At 48.4% G+C, this 21,622-nt stretch overlaps 1 pseudogene; it reads left to right on the top strand.

The window, feature by feature from the left end:
* The first annotated feature begins 854 nt into the window (after positions 1-854).
* On the top strand, positions 855-1,078 carry LOC146005887 (U2 spliceosomal RNA; annotated as a pseudogene).
* The last annotated feature ends 20,544 nt before the right edge of the window (positions 1,079-21,622 follow it).

The following is a 21,622-nucleotide window of genomic DNA, read 5'->3' as shown; positions in this document are numbered from 1 at the left end:
CTCAAAGCCGCCCAGTGTGTATGGCCCGGCGATGAGCGGTGAGCGCTGCTGCGCGCTCCCGCATCTTCGCCGGGAAAGCCGCTCATCTGCTGCACTATGCAAAGCCGTCCTCTCCCCTCCATCGGCGCCGGGCAGGGGGAAAGCCTCTCAGTGTGTATGCACTGAGCGGCTTTCCTCACAGCGATGAATGCTATCATCGCTGTCCATAAATGCTGGGCATTGTCGCCCAGTGTGTATGGACCTTAAGAGCTACTATACTTGCTAAAGTGCTGGGAAATGGTGCTGATGATTCAATGTAAATGTATCTATAGGTGCATACACACTGTACAATTTTTTTAGACCAATTTTGTTGAAAGACATTTTCCTTGAACTCAATGTCCTGGACGAAAGATGTTGTTGAAAGATGACGACAGACGAATGATCTAGCTACCGTTTATAGGCTCTTTTTGAAAGATATCCAAATTGAGCTGCATGCACAGTTGACGAACAATCTTGATAAACAACTGGTGGGTATGCGCATCATCATTTGGCGTTCGCCGCAAACGCACTGAAAGATATTTTGACTAATTTCTTTCAGAATGGCCGAAATGAAAGAAATTGGTCAAAAAAGTTGTTAAAAAAAATTGTACAGTGTATATGCAGCTTTACTCTCATTCCTTTCCCCCCCAAAATATAACAGCTACATATGGGTTAGGTGAAATGACGGAGATTGCTAGACTAATGAGGGAGAGAGGGAGATTGCTGCTATGTCAGGGAGTCTCCTGCAGAATGCAGGAGGGGAGGTAACTATGTGGTACTGGCACAACCAGACAAGGGTATAAGGTGATTACATGCATGTCAGCTGAAGGTATAGCATCTTGTCTGAACGCCTTTTGGCTAAGATCAAGTGTAGTATCTGTTCTTATCAGTGGGTATGGACTGGCCTCTAGCAGAGAATAGAGAAAGGCTGGACTGAGTAGCTGCTCTGATGGGCGGAGGGTGTGAGACCCCTCTTTTTTGCCTGGGAGTGGTGAAAAGCAGAGGCGTAACTAGAACTTTGTGGGCCCCATAGCAAAATTTATAATGGGGCCCCCCCTAACTCGGGTCTGTACCAGTGCACATCGCACCGTGTGTGGCCACCATTAGTGCGAACAGTAAAAATGTACCCCTCCAATAGATATTTTAAAAATAAAGAATGCACACATTCTTATAAAAAAGGTGTGTGGTCTCACTTCAAACGATAATGCCCCTCACACATTACGTGACACACCGCAAAGCCCCTCACACATTATGTGACACACCGCAAAGCCCCTCACACATTGGGCCTTATTCTGGTTGGAGCGTCCGGGCCGTACGCGTACGTCCCGGGTTTTTTTACGATCTGCGCATGTGCAGATACGCTAATGCGCCGGCGCGAGCACTCCACGACGCTTACGGCCGGTGTCTCAACGTGCGAAAAAACCTGTACGCGAGCGTACGGGTAATGGGGCGGCATAGGGGCGTGTTGATGGGAGCGGCCGAAATAATGAGGGAAAATGGGCGTAAATATGGGCGTACACGGGGGTGTGCACCAGAAATGAGCGGTGCTACTACCGCACGATCGACTAAGGCACCGTTCGTTTCGGACACCAAACAGGCGGCCGCCAACCGACAGCTAAAACCACTCCTACAGATACCGCTTGCCAGCGTGCGCCTGAGTTGGCTAATTAACGCTGATTAGTACTCAAACACATACACCTGAATGTAATAAGCAATGCTGCAGTCTATTAACTCCAAACCATGATTTCACTGCCTGCAAGCCACACATGCAGCACGCAAACACATTGGAAGCTTATGTTTCTATACTTCTCCACATTTAAAGGTTTGTTTAATTTAAGGTAAGAATCTTTTTATACGCTAAGGTAGGTATTTGATAAACAGACACATTCACTACCTGCTTTCATAGACTTTACGCAGTAGCACACTCAATCTACACAAGTCGACATGTGTCAACGTGTTCACTCTAATACTAACATAGGTTTTGTATTTAGGATACAATAACATAAACCACATCTAACACCTACAAACGATGTTTCTGCAATGTTTGAAGCACATGACCACTATTTTCAACACAATCTTTGTATAGTACCCCAAATTATGACCTGTACCACTATCTCATCTGCTATGATTTGGATTTCACTACACTCTGGATGTAAGATGCCACCAATCACATTATTGCACTCTCATCTCTCTAACAAAGGATTCCTACATCTGCTTATGACACTGTCAAATCATATATATTTTAAAAGTTATGCATGTTTGTTCACAAGCTAATTTATCATGTTTGGCCCATTCACACATCTTTTTTTAGGGAGGACACATATGAATTCCTACACAAATGTACCTTTTCACCCTTGTTTGTCTGCCTCACCCACTCCATGAGGAAAGCATTGTTCTGGACCTGCTTTTACCTACTACTGTAGGAGCTACCTCACCTGCACACAAACTGCTTTCTCACCTATTAAGTTGCTCTGCACATGTGCTGACACAAACTAATTAGCAGGGAAAAGTTGGATAGGAACATGGGAATGGCCATGGAGAGGGTTACACATGGGAAACTTCCACCACACTTCAACAAATGTTCAAAAATACCCTGGTCAGTAAGTACACATAAATCTAGTATTTGTTTCACACAAGAAATTACACATACCACCATTTAGATTTAATTTGTAAAATTAATTTATTTGCTGTTCAGCATCACAGCTTGACACTTTAATGTGAGAAATCAAAAAAAAAAAAAAAAATATACACACAAATAATAAAACAGCCAGAACAAGAGGTTGCATATCTCCAAACATGTGTTACCCTGCAAATGCAATGGTGAAAGAAATGGGGACACCAGAATACGTACTGCAACAACCAGGGTGACTACTAAGCAAGATACACACCACCAAAAAAAAAAACCTGCATTTGTAGAGGTCAAAATACGAACTTTCATGCCCATGGCACGCAAATGGATCGATGGGCAACTCAGGAAGCGGATGTCCAGTGCAATTTAAACCTTTGGCCTCCAACCACAGAGGAAGTGACCCAGGTCTCATTTGGGCCCTTTTTTGCCCCTTTTAGATGGGGCCTTGGGGACAGGGGCCTTTGGGTCAGCTGGCTTTCGGCGTCTTCCCCTAGTCGCCACAGGAGGGTCAGCCGAGGTGGAAGGTTGGGGAGCAGCTTGGGGTGGGGCAGCAGATGGGGGATTGTCCCTTAGGGACCTGGCGGTGGACAGCTGCTCCGCAAGAAGTTCATTCTGGCGGCTGAGGTGTTGGCCAATGCTTAGCATGCCAGCCGCCAGAGTTTCATTAATGCGGTTCAACGCCTCAACCTGCAGCTGGTTTGTGGCCTTCCACTCCGCCAGAAAATCCGCCACCTGCTGCTGACGGATCGCAGCATCCACCCCTTGCTGCTCGATCCTGTCCAGCGTCACCAACAGGCTCTCACTCAATGTCTCCTGTGGCTGGGGCTGGGGGCGACGTCTTGCTGGAGGCTGGACCACCTGCTCCACCTGTGGCTCTGCAGAGGCCGATGCTGCCGGTACATCCTGACTTTCTGCTTCTGCTAGGATAAGAATTGAAAACAATGTCACCATCACATACGCAATAAAAAATATCTTTCTAAATACAATGCATTACTGTGACTTACCATCAAAAGCAGCAGCAAAGACCTCCACCGGGAGCTCACTGTCCATATTGGAGATCCCCCTGATCTCCCCCACATCGATCACGTCACAGGAGTCCAGCTCCAGGGGGGTAAACTCCAAATGGTCAGGCATAGGACCGCTCCCGGTGGACATGCTGTGGTTGTACCGGTCAGTCATCTTCCTCTTCAGGGCACTTTTGAAGTCAGTCCACCTACAAGTTTAAAAATACAAATATCACCATGAGATATGTGCACCACTGTGCTACGTGTAGGGTTACCACCTAGTCCCTTTAATTCTGGACACATGTTACTTACACAGGTTCTGTGGCAGTTTAAAATTAGGTGAAGTGGAGTCTTGAAGTCAGCCAGCCACAGAACCTGTGTAATTAATATGTGTCCGGAATTAAAGGGACTAGGTGGTACCCCTAGCTACGTGACATTTCCTAGTGTGGGTGATCTTTTGTGCCATGTGTGGCCAAATATTTCTTTGATGGACCAAACCATGTGCACTGCAGGTGAGGCAGGTGTAAAACCCCACCCAAATCTGATTATCTCTGCACAAGTAACACCTGCCTCACCTGCAGTGCACATGGTTTTGTCCATCTAAGAAATATTTGGCCAGAAAGAGAGAACTAGAATAAGGGCCTCAGTTCCTGCTGGAGACTGCTGAACAAATTGCCCTGACAAACACACTAACCTTTTCTTCACCGCGTCCCAAGTTCTGACCACTGGTGACACCTGGTTCACTTCCTCTGTGATCTTGTCCCAAAGGTTTCTCCTTGCACTGGCACCTGGCTTCCTGGTTGCCAATTCAATCCATTCGCGTGCCCTGGGCACGAGAATTCGCATTTCGGCCTCTACAAATGCAGGGTTTCTCCTTCTGGTGGTGGTATCCTGCTCAGTCATCACCCTAGATGTTGCAGCACGTTTTCTGGTGGCCCCAGCTCTCTCACCATGCACCTGCTGGGTCACACCTGTTTGGAGAGATGCAACCTCTTGTTCTGGCTGGCTGCTTGGCCCTTGTGGAGCTGGTGGAGGTTCACCAGGGCCTGTTACTGAGGGGCCCGCTTGATCTTGCAGGCGACTCCTCTCTTGGGCCCTCCTTCTCCGCTCCTCTTCCCTCTTCTGTAATGCTTGAAGCATGGATTCGGCTTGTGCTCTCTGCAGAGCGTCCTCTGCTGCTGAATCGTCAGAGTCAGACATGTTTGCAGCAATTGTGGCCTGCATCTGACTGAATATTTATATGTTAATCTCCCGCCACGAACAAGGGGGCGTATATTTTTCCCCGCAAGGTAGATGCAAATTTACGCCGATATTTCCCGCCGATAATTGCCGCTTAAATTACGCAGGTCTCAATGCACCTGATCAATCACCCGTATATGTATCTACACAGGTTGTGGAGCATTGTGGGCTACATCGTGAAATGTGTGCACCTGTCATTCCAATGATGAGTGTTGTCAGCTGGTATCTGTTGGAGTTCGTGTATGCTTTGTGAGTCACATTTCAAAACATCACGTTATAATGCTTTCCTTACATATGTAATGTGTATGAAATTGTCATACAGCAACATGTTGCATTGTGGCCCTTTAGGCAGCGTAGTTATAAGTAGAGTGTTGCGTGTATCATTTTCCGCCTACTGTATATACAGTACTCCTCCCCATGCATATCGCTGTATCGTGCCCCCTTTAAGCAGCGTAGTTATAAGTAGACGGTTGCGTGTATTAATTTCCGCTTACTATATATATACAGTACTTCTCTTCATGGCAATTGGTGTATTGAGCCCCCTTTAAGCAGCGTAGTTAGGAGTAGACGGGGTGCGTGTATTATTTTCCGCACACTGTAAATACAGTACTTCTCTCTTCATTGAATGCATGCTGTTGGTTGTGGTGTGTATATCGGAACGGTCCGCGTAAGTTTCTATTCGCATCCAGTTTGTTAATATAAGAGGGATTAATAAAGTTAATACCAAACAAACAATTTTTTCGACCAATCAGCAAGCACCAAAAGTGATATATGTACCTGCAATTAATAACTGCGCCATTGCCAATATGACTTCTACAAGAGCCAGGCCCTTTTCTACATGTGAGCTTTTGGCCCTGGTGGAAGTGATGGATCGTCACCTGGGGCCCAGGGGCCCATATGTATCTAATGCGGACAAGCGGCGGGCGTATAATGCTGCCCGCCGCCTGATATTTTCAACAACCGGCGTCCGCAGAAGCCTGGGCCAGGTTGAGCGGCGCTGGTCCGACCTGCGCCGGCGGCAGCCGGTTCTACTCAGCAGCCTTCGCCGCCATATTGCCCGATGTAAGTTTTGATTACTAGTATGTCAGCGTTTTTTAGCAATGTTTGGTGTACTTTTTATAAATATGTTCCTGAGTATGGGGGTGTATATGGGTGTATATGGGGTGTATATGGGTGTATATGGGGGTGTATAGGGGGTGTATATGGGTGTATATGGGGGTGTATAGGGGGTGTATATGGGTGTATATGGGGGTGTATAGGGGGTGTATATGGGTGTATAGGGGGTGTATATGGGTGTATATGGGGGTGTATAGGGGGTGTATATGGGTGTATAGGGGGTGTATATGGGTGTATAGGGGGTGTATAGGGGGTGTATATGGGTGTATATGGGTGTATAGGGGGTGTATATGGGTGTATATGGGGGTGTATAGGGGGTGTATATGGGTGTATATGGGGTGTATAGGGGGTGTATATGGGGGTGTATAGGGGGGTTTAAGTAGTTGATCAGTTTTTGGGTGTAGGATATCAAATAGTTTGCATGATAAATGTCTGAAATTTCACAGCAATGATAATTTTGAAGGTTATGAGCATGACTAATGTGAATTTTTCTTTCCCCCTTTTTTATGAAACCCAATCTTCGATTTCTATGCCATCAACATGAACATTTCAGCACGGGCAAGGGCACGCATTGAAGCCCGGGAGCAGGCAGCCCGGGACCAGGCAGCCCGGGACCAGGCAGCCGAGGAGGAGGAGGAGGAAGAGGAGGAAGAGGAGGAGGAAGAAGAGGAGGAGGAGGAGGAGGAGGAGAAGAAAGAGGAGGAGGAAGAGGAGGAAGAGGAGGAGGAAGAAGAGGAGGAGGAGGAGGAGGAGGAGGAGGAGAAGAAAGAGGAGGAGGAAGAGGAGGAGGAGGAAGAAGAGGAGGAGGAAGAAGAGGAGACCCAGGGTGCAGTTTTCACCCACACAATTTCCCCATCCCCCACCCCCTCCACAACCCCCACCCCCTCCACAACCCCCCCCCCCTCCACAACCCCCCCCCCTCCACAACCCACACCCCCTCCACAACCCCCACCCCCCCCCCCTCCCCACCCCATTTCCAACCCCCCTACACCTCTCCACCACCCACCCCCAAACCTCTCCACTCCCCAGTAACACCCAGTACCTCGGGCCAAAGACCAGGACCATCCTCCTTGCTCCTGCCTTCCCCAACCACTCCACAGCCAACCAGCGGCGCCCAGGATGGCTCAAGTAGCCGTAAGTAAATAATGTGTCTAATGTTGACCTACACATTTCTACACATAAGCAATCACAACAACCACATATGTGTATCCAACATCAACATTAGTTGCAACATATCACTGCAGGGCGACCATGAGGTGTGTCCTGTCCTTCTCCAGGAACAAGGGTCCCCTTGGTGGTTTTTTTGAGTGTGGCCATGCCTCACCCCTTGAATAATTGACATAACAGTACATCCAATGAGATATCCGACATTAGTGGTGTGGTAGTTATGTGGTGTTGGGTAACTCCAGTTCCCAGCATGATGTGCAACACAGGGCCAGATTATAATGGAGGCGCAAGGGGTCAGTGCCCCTGGGACCCCCTCTAGCTATGGGCCCCCTGTGGTTGTCATTTTTTTTTTAAAAAAAGACAATGTTTAAGTTATGTTTTTTTTTTTTTGCTAAATGTTTTGTGCATGGGTGGGGTAGTGCTGCAGCTTCACCTATCTGCCAATGTGACAATGATTTATGGTGCTGAGCATCGGGAGGCAAGGCACACTGATTGCACAAGTGTGCAGTGCTTTTCTGGGAGTTGACTAAGTCCCATGACACTTTGCACCAGAGGACAGAGGCTGAGAAGTTTGTGCTGAGCTCTGATTGGTGGAGCTCATTACATACTTCTCAGGTCCATGGAGAACAGCAGCAGCAGCTTAGTCATAGGAGGGTTTTTAATCAGAGGCAGCACTAGGACTGTGAGGTCTCCTCCAGAGTAAGGGGCAGAGGGACAAACACAGGCTTTTCATGTGGTGTGTGTATATATATATATATATATATATATATATATATATATATGGTGTCTATTATTATTCCGAGTGCCGCCAACCCCCTGTCTATATATATATATATATATATATATATATATATATATATATATATATATATATATATATCCCCTGCAGGTAACCATTGACCAAGTTTATTCTGCCTTTACTCTATGTTTTGACAGTATAATATTCGGCCATGCAGTGTGCGGCCAGTAATGACAAGTGCAAGGGGGCCCCCCGCTCTAAAGTACCCCGGGCCCCCCAAAGGCTTAATCTGCCACTGGTGCAACTTAAATGTCGAGATTGTTTTGGTAATAGTGTGTGAGGCCATGCGGATGCATGCTTTACAAACATAGCTGTAGGCCTATAATTTGTACAGCAATGTCCTAAATTTAAAATAGTAAGGAGTGCTTAAGCCACAACAATGTCATAACCCTTAAATAGCACAGGCTAATTGTGAGGTTAGAGGACAGTCCCCCAAAAACAAAGTACCAATTGGGATACAGCATACATTCATTGATGAAGGAGTAATTGAATTAATGTTATTGACTATGTACAGTATGTGTGTGTTAACATATTTTTTTTTAGTACTGTGTTTACAGCAGACCCATCTTCAATGTAGTTTAAAAATGTATGTGCCCTTCACACATAACTCACAACTTTTTATTATGTACAAATACAACAAACATTTGTTTATGTTATATATTAATTTTTTTTTTTATCCCTTCACTACAGACACTGAACAGCAGCAGGAGGAGGTGGCAGCCCTTATTCGGGAGATCTTCCTGACCCTTTTTTATTTTCAACTTCTTTTTGGCCTACTGGAGGCCCGCATTTAATTTTTTTTTATCCCCCCCCCCCTTATTATGTTTGTAATAAATAAAAGTTGATATTGTATTATAAATTGCCTGTGTTTTTAATAATAAATATGTTAGAGGGCTTGTAAGGGTAGGTACATACAGATGTGTAATGTAAGTTATATTAGTAATTTGAGGTGAGGGGTAATGATTGATGTGTAAATGTGTGTGTTTTGGAGTAAAATAACACATAGTGAAAATGCATGAATGTTTAATGTTTTTCGATTAAAACATCACACATAACATCAGGGTAGGTATACATGTTACACATTTTGGACAAACTAATTATGGACATAATTTAGTACATATACAGAAACACCAACATAACTTGATTTAAAAGTAACAGCAATATGGGGACACATAGATAGTGATTAAAATGCCACATTAGAACATAACAAATATACATGTAATGTGGTTTAAAATGTAGTTTTATTAGGTCTTTATTAAGGTAGACAATTGAGTTAATAGAAAACAATAAGTGAATAACAAATAGATTAATTAATCAATTGTCAGATTAGTAGTTGAGAGGCAAGATTTGCAGGTCCATATATGTGAAGGGCATGCCAGCGTGCACGGACGTACGCTCACTCTCACGAGCGGTGACATAAGCTGAGTTTTCCATTGAAAACAATAGGGACCCGTCCGTGCAAGCTGGCGTACGCTCAGATCGCCGCAAGAAGGCGGTGGGGAGACGGAGGAAAGACGGCCGTAGACGGCGCCGTACGCTCAGTCGTACGCTAGTCGACGGAGTGTAAGGGCTGGGCCGACCGCGTACGTTGCCGTACGCTCATTTGCACACCACTCCCCTTCTACGTTATTTCTGCCCGTACGCAAGCGGCCGATTTGTGGGTGGACTTAACCCTAACGGCCGCGTACGGCTAGCGTGCGGTAATTGTGAACGTACGCACGTTTGGCCGCTCCGATCAGAATAAGGCCCATTATGTGACACACCGCAAAGCCCATTACACATTATGGGACACACCGCAAAGCCCATTACACAATATGGGACACACCGCAAATTCCATTACACATTATCTGGGTCCACCCCCTGTCATTAGTGGGGGAGCGTTAGGTGAGTGGGATGGCAGCGGCGACCGCAGTGGGTGTAGGCGGCGGGGAGAGTATAGTCGGCAGCTCCTCCCTAGCATTCACTCTCCCGGATCTACGGGCCCACCCGGAATGGCGCGATACCCTACCGGCTCCTTACTCTCCACTTCATACAGGCAACAGAGGCTACTTTGTGAGGGTGCAGGGGATTGCTTGCTGTCCGCCAGGCCCCATAGCAGTTGCACCCTCCATAGTTCCACCACTGGAGCAGGGGAAGGAGAAGAGGGGTGGGTAAAAAATGAGAAAGGGGGGAAGTATGGGGAAGAAGAGGAAGCGAGGGGGTGGGAAAAGAGGACGAAAGGGGGAGAGAGTAAAGGATGCCATGATGGGGATAGATGAAGAGAGGTGGGGGAGTGGATTGAAAGGTTGCAAAAGCCATCACTTTGTCCCCATCTAATCCACCCCATCTCTCCCAAGTACAGGGGGGACTGTGTAGCTGCGTGCACCTCTCAGTTCAAGCGGGCAGCGCAGGCCAGGGCTCCCATTCACAGGCACTCACCATGCCTCCTTCTCACCAGTGCTGTGTTACCTTCTCATCCCCGGCGCGGTGTCTATTGTTCTTCCCGCAGCTTCTCCCTCCCGCAGCAGTCCTGGTGTCACTTGTCCGCGGCGCGCCTGGTCTTCCTCTGCCCAGCACAACCTTCCTGCTTCATCTCCCTCACAGTTTCTCCCCATGCCGCAGTCTCCTGCTGTCAATCACCGCGCCGGGTCTTCCACTCCCCGGCGCGACCTTCCCTGCTCCATCCCTCTCACGGCGATGTTCCTGTCTTTCGGCGCAGTGTCTCGTCCGCTGCTCACTGGGGCTGCGCTGCAGGCATGTTCAATACGCAGTTGGGGGAGAAATAATAAAAAGGGTGCAGGGGATTGCCTTGGGGCCCCCCAAGCTGCCGGGCCCCATAGCAATTGCACCCCCTGCACCCTCCATCGTTACGCCACTGGTGAAAAGTCTGGCTGAGTACCTTCACCTCTGCCTTTGGTAGGAGGTGTTGTTTCCGTAAATCCACTGGTAAGAGGGGAGGAGAAACACTGGGCCTAGTAGTTTGACTCTCTTGACGGGGTTCGTAGCCCCCGAAGGATAAGACAGCGAAAGGCTCAGTCTAGTATCCATTCCCAAGGAGCGGAGAAAGGCTGGGACTGAGTAGATGGCTCCTGTTCCAGAGGTTCGTAGCCTCTGATGGGGAGACGCGAAAGGCCCAGCTTAGTACCTTAACCTTAACCAATCTACTCAGTCTCAGTGGGAGAAACACTGAGACTGAGTAGATTGCTCTTCCGAGGGGGTCGCAGCCCCTAAGGGAGTCAGTCGAAAAGCCCAGTGGAGTACCCATTCCCATGCCAGGGGCTGGAAAATGCCCTACGATGGGAACAGAGAAACCTTGGTCGGACGCTGATCGGTCAGTTGCTTGAAATCCGAGGCTGCACTGTGCCCCCGGGGAAACTCGGGGGTGCCGAACATGCACGGGTGATCCCAAAATCACCATGCACTAGTATGGCACTTGCACTGCGCACTTCCCTTCAGGTAGCGCTTCACGTCCTTACCCCGTCCTTTTGGATGGGGTAGGACAATTTTTCACACCCCCACCCCGGCCTTCTGGCTAGGGTCTTCTTTATTATTTATTTCTCTTCTTCTCCACGTTCGTGCACTTTTTTCACGTTTTCTGTTTTCTGTAGTGTGTCACGTTTTTTTTGGGTTGTGTGGTTGACCCTTACGGGCCTTCCATTTCCCCAACGTGCCAAAGCTCTCGCCTTTTGGGGAGAGCTTCGTGCCCCCCGAGGATGACCCCGAGCCGCAAGGCGGAGGGAAGTCCACTGAGGGTCTCTCCAAACCTTCGGGTGTGGAGGACCCACCGTCCTAACCCTTCCGGGGGTTGAGGAAAGAGGGTCTCTCTAAGCTTCGGCAAAGAGGACCCACCGTTCCCTATTTTCCCCTCTTCGGCCTTATGGTTGAGAGGGGTTAGGGGAATAACGGGGCCCGTCTCCTTCGGGAGATAAGCCCATTCGATCGCACGGCCCCCTTTGCACGTGTTTAGGCACAGCACTGGTGGTAGGGACCACACCTTGGGCTCCTGAGAAAAACAAAAACAAAAAAACTTGTCTGAACAGTAATATCTCAGCTTAGCCAGGAGGTGAAAGTTTCTTATCTCTAATAGTCACACATGAGGCTCCGTACAAGAGACATCAGATCCCAGCTGAGATGTGAGATCTAGAGCCAAGCCCCGGAGGTGAATATTTACTAAGATCGAATGGGTACTACGAATACACCAATTCAAACCTAGGGCCTAATTCAGACCTGATTGCAGGGCACATTTTGTTTGCAAATGGACAAAACCACGCTGCACTGCAGGGGGGCAGATGTAACATTTGCAGAGAGAGTTATGCGGCCTACACACAGGCCTGATTCAGGTTGGTTTGCAAAAGCAAACTCCTTTAATGGACAAAACCATGCGCACTGCAGGTGGGGCAGATGTAACATGTGCAGAGAGATTTACATTTGGGATAGTTATTTTGTTTCTGTGCAGGGTAAATACTGGCTGCTTTATTTTTACACTGCAATTAAGATTTCAGTTTGAACACAACACACCCAAATGTAAATGCCCCCATACATACACTTAGCCGATTTGGTCCGATTTTGGCCTGATTCCAACGGATCAGGCCGTAAAATCAGACCAAATCGGCTGTGTGTGTGACATGCCGGCAGGTGCGATGCGCGGTCCCGTGTGCATCGGACCCTGTGGTCGCACCGGCGGTACATCAGATGTATCACAATCTGACTCATCATTGGCACATTGCGGGTGCTTTTTAGCACCCGCAATGTGTTGGGTCTGATCCTAGGTGTCTGCCAGCAGTGCTTCACCACTGGCAGAAACCTATGTGCAGCCAGCAGCGGGGACAGTGTGGCGGGGGGCGGGGGGGGGGGGGGGGGCGGGCAGCTGGTAGTGGCAGGCAGTGGGGTCCGTCCGAGCAGCGGCAGTGGCTGGGAGCTTGTAGCGGCATTTTAAATATTTTAAAAAGACTGGCCGGACATCGATTGGCTGAGAGAATTGTCTCAGCCAATAAGATAGAAGGCAGTTGTTTTGCTGAGAGATTACATGCAATAAATCGCAGTGCCAGGCTTTGGTGCGGAGGGTAACGTAACCTCTGGCGGCATTACCCTACAGAAGCCTATGAGCTTTTTCCACATTGTGCTCTGACAGTAATCCAATTGGATCCAAAACAACACACCCACCCCCTGTATGTCCCTCTGCACAAGCACAGATGGTCTCTTGGGGCCGAAATATCCAGCACTCATCCTCCGATAACAGCTGTCCGCTGCAATACCAATCCCATATATTAGTACATATGTGATTAGTTATCAATGTAGTTAGAGGTGGGATTTACCTCTGAGACGGTCCGGACTCTAGAACACCAGATCGAACTGGTCCCTTGCAACCATTCTGGAGCTTGTAGTGTCCGTTCTCATCCTTCCCCGTCCAATGAGTGTCCTGTCAGGGTGTGGGGGGGGAGTTCTGTGACAGAGGAGGGAGGGAGGTACAGATTACAGCCTCTTAGATATGTGACCATCGAATGATGAGGCTGCGAATGGATATTTATGTGAAACATCCATTCACAGGCCCTGCGTGCGAACACACGCTGCGAGGGGGCGGCCCGGCATTCGCAGGGCGGGTTCTGGTTGACTCGCAAGGGTGCGAATTCGCATCAGAGCGAATCAACCAGACTATCCCCCCTTTGTCAGCTGTTAATGATGTGTGTCTGTTTTCTGCTTCCCTAGTTGTTGAGAGCTTTGTCATTGCCCTTATACGTTGTATTACTGAAAGTGTCCGGCTTAGTCACAGCCAGGACGCTCCCACTAACCGATGAGACTGATATGCACGGGTTATAGTGATCTCATGCACTGGCTCAGGCTATAGAGAACGCGTCTGGTGAGCAGGAGGACAATGACCAAGCAGATGCCGTACAGTACTGTATGATTACACGCATATACTGTACAAACACTTCACTGGGAAACTGAGGGAGTTTCTATTAGAAATCAGCCTATAATTATAATGCTGGATGTCTCTTCTAGAAAACAGTGGGCGTATTGCTGGGGTCAAGCAACAGGGTTCAGACCCCAAGGGGTAAAGTTACTATGATGGGAATTCTATTGAAGATGGGATGTTGGCCAGGATCTGGCTGGCAACTTTCAGTCTCGGGGGCAAACACAAGCAAGTGGCCCGGCTCGCTACTGGCACACATATCCTGCCCATATGTGAAAGAAGATAAGCAGCAGTGGGGGTGATTCTTATTGACTACCGAGTCCTTGTGATGCCATCCCCGGCAATGAATCCCCCCCCCCCCGCGCGCTGCCGTTTCCTCTTGCAACCATGCGAGGAAATGTGTTACAAAGACACACCCAATCGCATGTGCTCGCAACAAGAGAAATTATTTGATGGTTGCCGCCACCGTCCCTGTCCCTCCTCGCTACGAACGGCCCGGCAACATTGTAATCACCAAGGCCGTTAGAAGTAGGGGTTTGCAAATGCCCAGAAATGCGCATGTGCAAAATCCGACCATCGGGGCAGAGGCCGATTCTGGTGAACCGGAATCGGCCCCAAATTGTGCTTATAATTTTTTAATACAGGCCCAAACAGCCTAAGACAATATGCGTGGGTCGTAATGCCACTATTGTGCCGGGGGGAGGGGGCGGGGACAATTCTAGGCCCACAAAATGATGTGATTAGCAGGTCCGCAGAGAGGGGGCGGGGCTTAAATGCTGCTCCTCCTGTCCCCCTCTCTGCGGACCCGCACATTTCTGGTAAATAAATCAGCGGGAGAAGGGGGCTCTGAGCAGCAAGTGGGAGACTTGCCCACCTTCCCGGGGGGCTGGGAGGCGTACCCAATTTTCGGGAACCTCCCGGCCATTCCGGGAGGGTAGGCAAGCCTGGCCCTAGGGTTACCACCTCATCCCCTTAATTACAGACACATATTAATTGCACAGGTTCTGTGGCTGTTTAAATAAAAACACCCCGTGGTGTCATGACAACGTTTGTGTGCCGCACGAACTTGCATTCGTATATATCCAACATAAAATTATGAAACCGTGAACCTGCCTTATGTGCTGTTGGTTCTTCAGTTGCCATGGGGACCAGGAGGTGCATTTACAATGTTCTGCACAGCGGATCACAATGCAGGCTGCTTTCTCTATGACGTCCGTGTGTCAGGAAATGTTAGGAAACATAGCAGAATAGTATTCTGTAATGATGACTCTGGCCAGTCATTTAAATAGTTGATTATACATTCGTGTGAGCTCAAAATCATTCCCACAGTTCCACTTGCCCATCAGCCACTGACACCATCCTATATTCTGCTGTGCTTGCTGGGGCTGCAAGAGAATGTGACGCATTTGCACTTGGAATGTAGATACTCACATGAAAATCGTATTTACCTCCATGCTCTCAGTTGGGCACATCTCAAGATCTCCATCATACAGACCTACATCATATGTACTATGTGTACATCAGGAGTACAGCCACAGCACATAGAAGTGGCTTCACCTTTACTAGTAGAATGGTTGAATCAAACTGACTTGGGTACCAATTAAGCCCGTTCTTGCTTACTCCCCCAATTTTTCAGGCCGTTCCCCGCACCCATGTAAGAGTGGCCAAATCTCCTACCCAATTACTAGCGGAGCAGGCAGGATAAGGAAATTAACACGGGGGACTCCTGCAGTTTATTGGTGGGGGCATGGCTAAATATGCAAATGTGTGTCATTTAGCCCCACCCTCTACCTGCGGACCTGCAATTCACGTAATTTCGGATGCAGGGGCGAGTGATGTGCAGCCTGGCCCTGTACCTTTTAGTTGCAGTCGACATCTCCTCAGAGAGAAGAGTTTTAAAGTAGGTAAGTATGTCAGCTGTGCTTAAGCAAGGACATCCCGAAAACCTGGAATGTAATGGTGGACTTAGGAAACGCATACCACCCAACATGACCCTCTCCAGGAGGGACACAATGCTCTGTTCCTGGAGTTACTTCTTAATCGGGTCACCCTCCCGGCCCCCCAGAAAGGTGGGCAACCCTCCTGGATTCCGGGGGACCCCCGCTCCCCCCCCCCCCCCCGACCGCAGCGTTTAAATGACCTTTCCTGCCGATCTCTGGAGAGGGGGCGGGGGGAGCTGCAATCAGGGGGGGAGATCGGCAAATTGAGACACTTTCCTTTGTGGGGGTGGGGCTTAATGATGTCACGTTTAAGCCCCGCCTCCGAACTCCTGCTGAAAGTCTCCTCTCCTGGCTTCTCCCGGAGAGGAGCTTTCTAAAGTCGGCAACCCTGGTCTTAATGTATGATTGCCATCACCCGTGTTGAACAGGTTAATCGATAAGAAAGGTGCAGGAGCAGAGCAATGTGTCCCTCATCCTTTGATCTTGTACATCCCCGTCCTGCCAACTGATGTCCTGTACAGTTTCCTCTGAGTAATTTGGAGAAATAGTTCCAAATAAATGATCTTATAGATCCTGCTCATCTCGTGCTATCTTCCTATGAAACCTATAGTTCCTCTGATGATCAATACTCTGGAGACCCTTATATCAGCTCCTATGGGTTTTCCAGTGTCATGCAGTGGTTAGTACCTACTAAAAGTGCTCTCTCTCTCTCTCTGGGGCAGATTTATTAAGCTTGGAGAAGAGATAAACTGGAGATAAAGCGGAGAAAAGGTAAAAGGAGATAAAGCACCAGCCAATCAACTCCCAACTGTCTTTTTCAAACACAGCTGATTGGCTGGTGCTTTATCTCCTTTTACCTTTTCTGCACTTTATCTCCAGTTTATCTCTTCTCCAAGCTTAATAAATCTGCCCCTCTGTCTCCCCCCCCCCCCCACCATTACACCGATCCATCATGCTGCATTCACCTGTATATCTGATTTCTGACAATTGTTATTACTGCACATTTATTTATTTACAGCTTCTTATATAGCGCAATACTAACCGACTGAGATAGAGGTAAGCTTACAATCCACGTCACAGAATTATTGACAGAATTACATTTCCAGCATGTTTCCAATGTACTGAAATACAGTAAGTATTTTCCCAGAATTGTATTTTGTTTCTGAAACCAGCATGTAATTTATTAGGTATAATTGAACTCAGGAGCAGATCATCCCAATTTACTGCCAATTTACAGAGCATTTCTGCGCAACTCGCAGCTTATTGGAGATAATAGGTTTGTGTAACTCACAAATTAGGCAGGACACACGGCGCACACACCAGTGATACTGATAACTGACAGGCATGTAAAGTACCAAACATACAAAACAGTCTTTTTTTTGTGGATCAGGGAGCAGGCGTTATGTAGCGTGAACCGCCCTGCCCCGAAGTACAATTAATTTGACGAATATATTGAATGGTTCAAGTTCTGATGATGGAGCAGTTGAGGCGGGCATGGGGATTAGGTGACTCAGACCCAGGTAGATAGTGGGTGAAATTAAACCATGCATTATGGAGCAAACGGTGATGTCCAGGCCACTGTACCTGATGATGCCCACGCTGCAGATGATCATGCCACCGCAGGTGCAGGTGGCAACTGGGGGCTGGTATGAGGTGCAGACAGCTAGGGACTGGCAGTAGGTGCAGGTGAAAGCTGTGGCCGTGGGTTGGTGGGAGGTGCAGAGGAAGTTGTGGCTGGTGCAGTGGCGTAAATTCGTACCAGTTGACCGGAGGCAAGATAAAAATTGGTGCCCCCCAAATAGCTCGATCAGTAAGGTGTGTGTCTCCAGTAAGATAGGTCATGGGTTCTAATACAGGGTGTAAGGTGTCTGTCTCCAGTAAGATAGGTCATGGGTTCTAATACAGGGTGTGACATGTGCAAAAGTGATGTTAGGAGACGGAGTCAGCCACAGAAGCGATATCGATGGCTTTCAATGAACTGATTCAAACTCACAGGAGAGGTGCCCCTTTGGGAGCAGGAGCCCAGTGGCAGATGACTCCATTGCTTCCCAGAGTTACCCCTCTGGGCTGTGACAGACAGTGACCTCCTATAGAAGACATTACCCCAGACTACCCCACACAACACTCATATACCACTTACCTGCATTCCACTTCCTGGTAAACATCCACCCACTTGGCAAAATAATCTATTAAATGACAAACCTTAAATAATGATAAACTGGGCTGGTCAGGCTATGACAGGGGGCGCAGTGTGGGGTACCCCTGTGGGCTTTACCTAACACACGTGTCAATATCTCTTTATGTGCCATTTTAGTCACATGATGGTGAAAGTTAAACGTTATCTTCACACAGATGACTGATGTAACACCTGTGAAACCATTGTCCTCCCAGTGGCTTGCACTGATACACATAATGCAATATGGAGTAACGCAGGTGTACACATGATGACTCCTGATTGGCTCCCTCGGGGTATGCTGCAGCCTCACTCACAGTTATGAGCTGTGAAAGCAAAGCCAATATATCCAGGCTGCAGGCCGCCTAGTGGCCAGTACAGTTATTGCGCTAGAATACACTAATGCCTTTAAATAGCAACAATTCCACATGCCATTATTGTTCTTTCTAAAACAAATCATTTTGTTTAAGTCTTGCACTACCCAGACAGCATACAATGTACCTTTACTGTATGTTGTAAATTCAGAACCATTACATCCCCCGGGATCAGACACATCTAGAGCAGGACTCACTGTGAGGGTAGCGCAATAGCAGAATTCAAGGCTGTTATATATTGGCCATTCGATTGAACAGCCGATATATCGATGCACCATCGGCCAGTGTGTACGAGCAATGTATCTGTGAATGTTGTTGTTCACAGATATATTGTGTCAGCATAGCTGATGCCCAATATATCTACAAATAGAGTGCAGGTGAACCGCCGACCGCCCATGCAGCCAATCAGGAGCTAACTGTGATTGACAGCTCAGTGGACCGGCAACTGTGCCCACCCACTTGTGATGTCAGTTCTGACGGATCAGGCAGTGTGTATGGAGAAAACGCTGGCCGATCTGTCTATAGATATAGTTTCAGATCAATTGATCTGCAGATATTTCTATAAGTATGTATGCCGTGTGATCACAGTTTAAGTAGCGACATTGGGCAGCACTGACGTGTGGGGGGGCAGCGACGCAGCATTTGTGGGAGCAGTCAGGACAACGCAGATGTATCCGGACCCAGGGCTGCCACTAGAAATGTTGGGGCCCGGGACTGACCTTCAGTCTGGGTCCCCAGCGGCACACCCCCCGCTAGCATGCATGCACACACACACCCCCCCCCCCCATTACCATTACTTACCAGCAGCGGTGGCGCGGCATCTCCCTCTTTCACAGACGGTCGGGAGCGCACAGTGCAGCCTGCAGAGCGCCGAGCCCCTCTGTATCCTAGACTCGGTGCTCTGCAGGCTGCACTGTGTATTGTGCATGTCTGGCTGGGGGGCCGCCGGGTGGGGGAGGCTTTGGGTGGGTGCAGGGGGTGGCGCTGTGCCACTATGGACAGCTGCCCGGGCCCCTCCAGAGGCCGGGGTTTGGGACAGCTGTACACACGGCACCCCCTGTCGGCAGCCCTGTCCGGACCACTCAAGGCTCGAAACATTGCTGGTATGCGCTTGCGGGGAGAGACACGGTGAGCGGGGCGGCCTACTGACGGCAACCCCCCAGTGCGGCCGCACAACTAATCTTTTCTAAGGAGGGGGGCTGGTCACACCTCCCTTCATTGGCCCTGCCCTCTCCCATTACCTGGGCCCAGCACAGATGTCGGTGCCCCTGGGTCAGGGGTTGGTAAAAAGAATTAGATCTGTCCATGCCTGTTCAGCTCCTTGTTGAATTGCTTTGGTGATTTTGTACCCATCCAGCCCCCAATAATTAACATGATGTTTTTCACTTTTTAAAAAGTTTTCTTAAATATATAATAACTACAAGTAAAGGGACCTGGCCCACACTGGGCCAGCTTAGTCCACAACCTGCAACTGATGTGTCCACATTTTGACTGCTGTCCGAATTACTGTCAACCAATTGATCGCATTCTGGTAAAAAGGTGTAAGAGAAACTTTTACCTGAGTCATGTTTAGAATACAGGTATATTGGCTATGCCAGGACTGGGGTGGCACACCTGTCAAACCGTAATGAAGGTGTCCTAAGGCGAGCTCAGGGAATACAGAACCTCCTGTGGAGCAGAAGGGAAATGCCAGGACATGCAGTATTTCTAGGAGAGAAATAGAGGGAGGCAATAGATTTCCTATCCATTATATTGTGACTGCTGCTATGGCAAAGTTCCAGCCATATAACGTGACTCTAGTACCCGTTGCTAGGGGTTCCAGGAAGAGCCCAGCCCTTGTTTCTAGGTGGGTCTCCCTTCGCCCTAGATTCTCTCACCCATGGCAGACAAGACAGGTGGTGACTCTCATTATGACGGGGAATTCCCACACTGTGGGGTTCCATTGACAATGCCCATTTTTGCTCCTCTATGGTTCAGACTGAATCATAACACATGAACTTGCAGTCAGGATTATGGGCGCATAGATGATGCACATTTACTGTATATATTACTTTACATCAGTCCCTATGTCTCTATGTTAAGTGGCAACATAATAAAAATATATTTCTCTGCAAGAGATTTTATACTACAAGGCTGCACATTAGTGGTCTCTACTGCCACCTACTGAACAACTAGTGTTACTGCAGAAGCCCCATATAAAACCTCTCCTACTGTATGCTGGACATTGATATTATAATTTATTAATTTATAAGGCATGTTTTTTTCGGTACTTGTGTAGTTTCACGGCGCCACCGCGCGCACAGTCTGTGTCTGAAACTTGGCAGCCTGCCAGACGCTCTGTTTAACTGTGCGCGTGCCGCTCTAGCTGTTCTCAGCTTTCCTTATATAAGCTACGTTATCAGCATAGCGCTGGGCAGCAGCAGCAGCGCACGCTGCCCAGCGCTGACAGGTCACTGTGGTACTTGTAGTTCCACAGTGAAATAGGCAGTCCGGCAATTTAGACTCCTGCGCACCGCTGACAACCCGGCAATTTAGACGCTAAAGCGTCTAAATCCAGAGACACCCTGAACCGGACACCCCGGCAATTTAGAAGTCAAGATTTAGACGTCTAAATCCAGACTCCCTGCAAACCGCTAAGATGGGGGCATCTAAATTTAGACGCTAAAGCCTCTAAATTTAGTAGGGTTTAGGGGTACACTATTAAACCTGTTCACAATGACACTAGTCGACGTAACAGCTGTGGACCTTGTTAATTCCTCTATTCACGCCAACCCGAAGTGTGGCGGCGGCGGTACGCGTCCTACGACCTTTTCATACCCCCACTATCCACGTCGGCGTGGAGTTGATATTATAAAGTGTGGCGAGCACAGCGAGCCACCGAGCCCGAAGCGGTGCGCAGGACTGCCTATTTCACTGTGGAACTACAAGTACCACAGTGACCTGTCAGCGCTGGGTGCACTGCTGCTGCCCAGCGCTATGCTGATAACGTAGCTTACATAAGGAAAGCAGCCACGCGCTGCGCTGAGAACAGCTAGAGCGGCCCGCGCACAGTAAACAGAGTCTGGCAGACTGCCAAGTTTCAAAGTTTCACTGTGTGCGCTGTGGCGCTGTAAAACTACACAAGTACCTTTTTTCTTAGCCAACAAGTGAATTCAGTTTTTTATTAAAATTGTTCTTGTTGGTTTGAAAAAATATTTCAGTAGCTCTTATTTTTAATGTTTTATAAAACATCTGTTGCGAACAGGAGCGTTTTAAGGGAGGAAGAGGCCCATG

Source organism: Crinia signifera, chromosome 5 (assembly GCF_055691185.1).
Source record: "Crinia signifera chromosome 5, ASM5569118v1, whole genome shotgun sequence".
In the NCBI taxonomy this organism is placed as follows: Eukaryota; Metazoa; Chordata; class Amphibia; order Anura; family Myobatrachidae; genus Crinia; species Crinia signifera.
The sequence above is the reverse complement of the archived record's forward strand: the minus strand, read 5'-3'. Positions and strand labels throughout refer to the sequence as shown.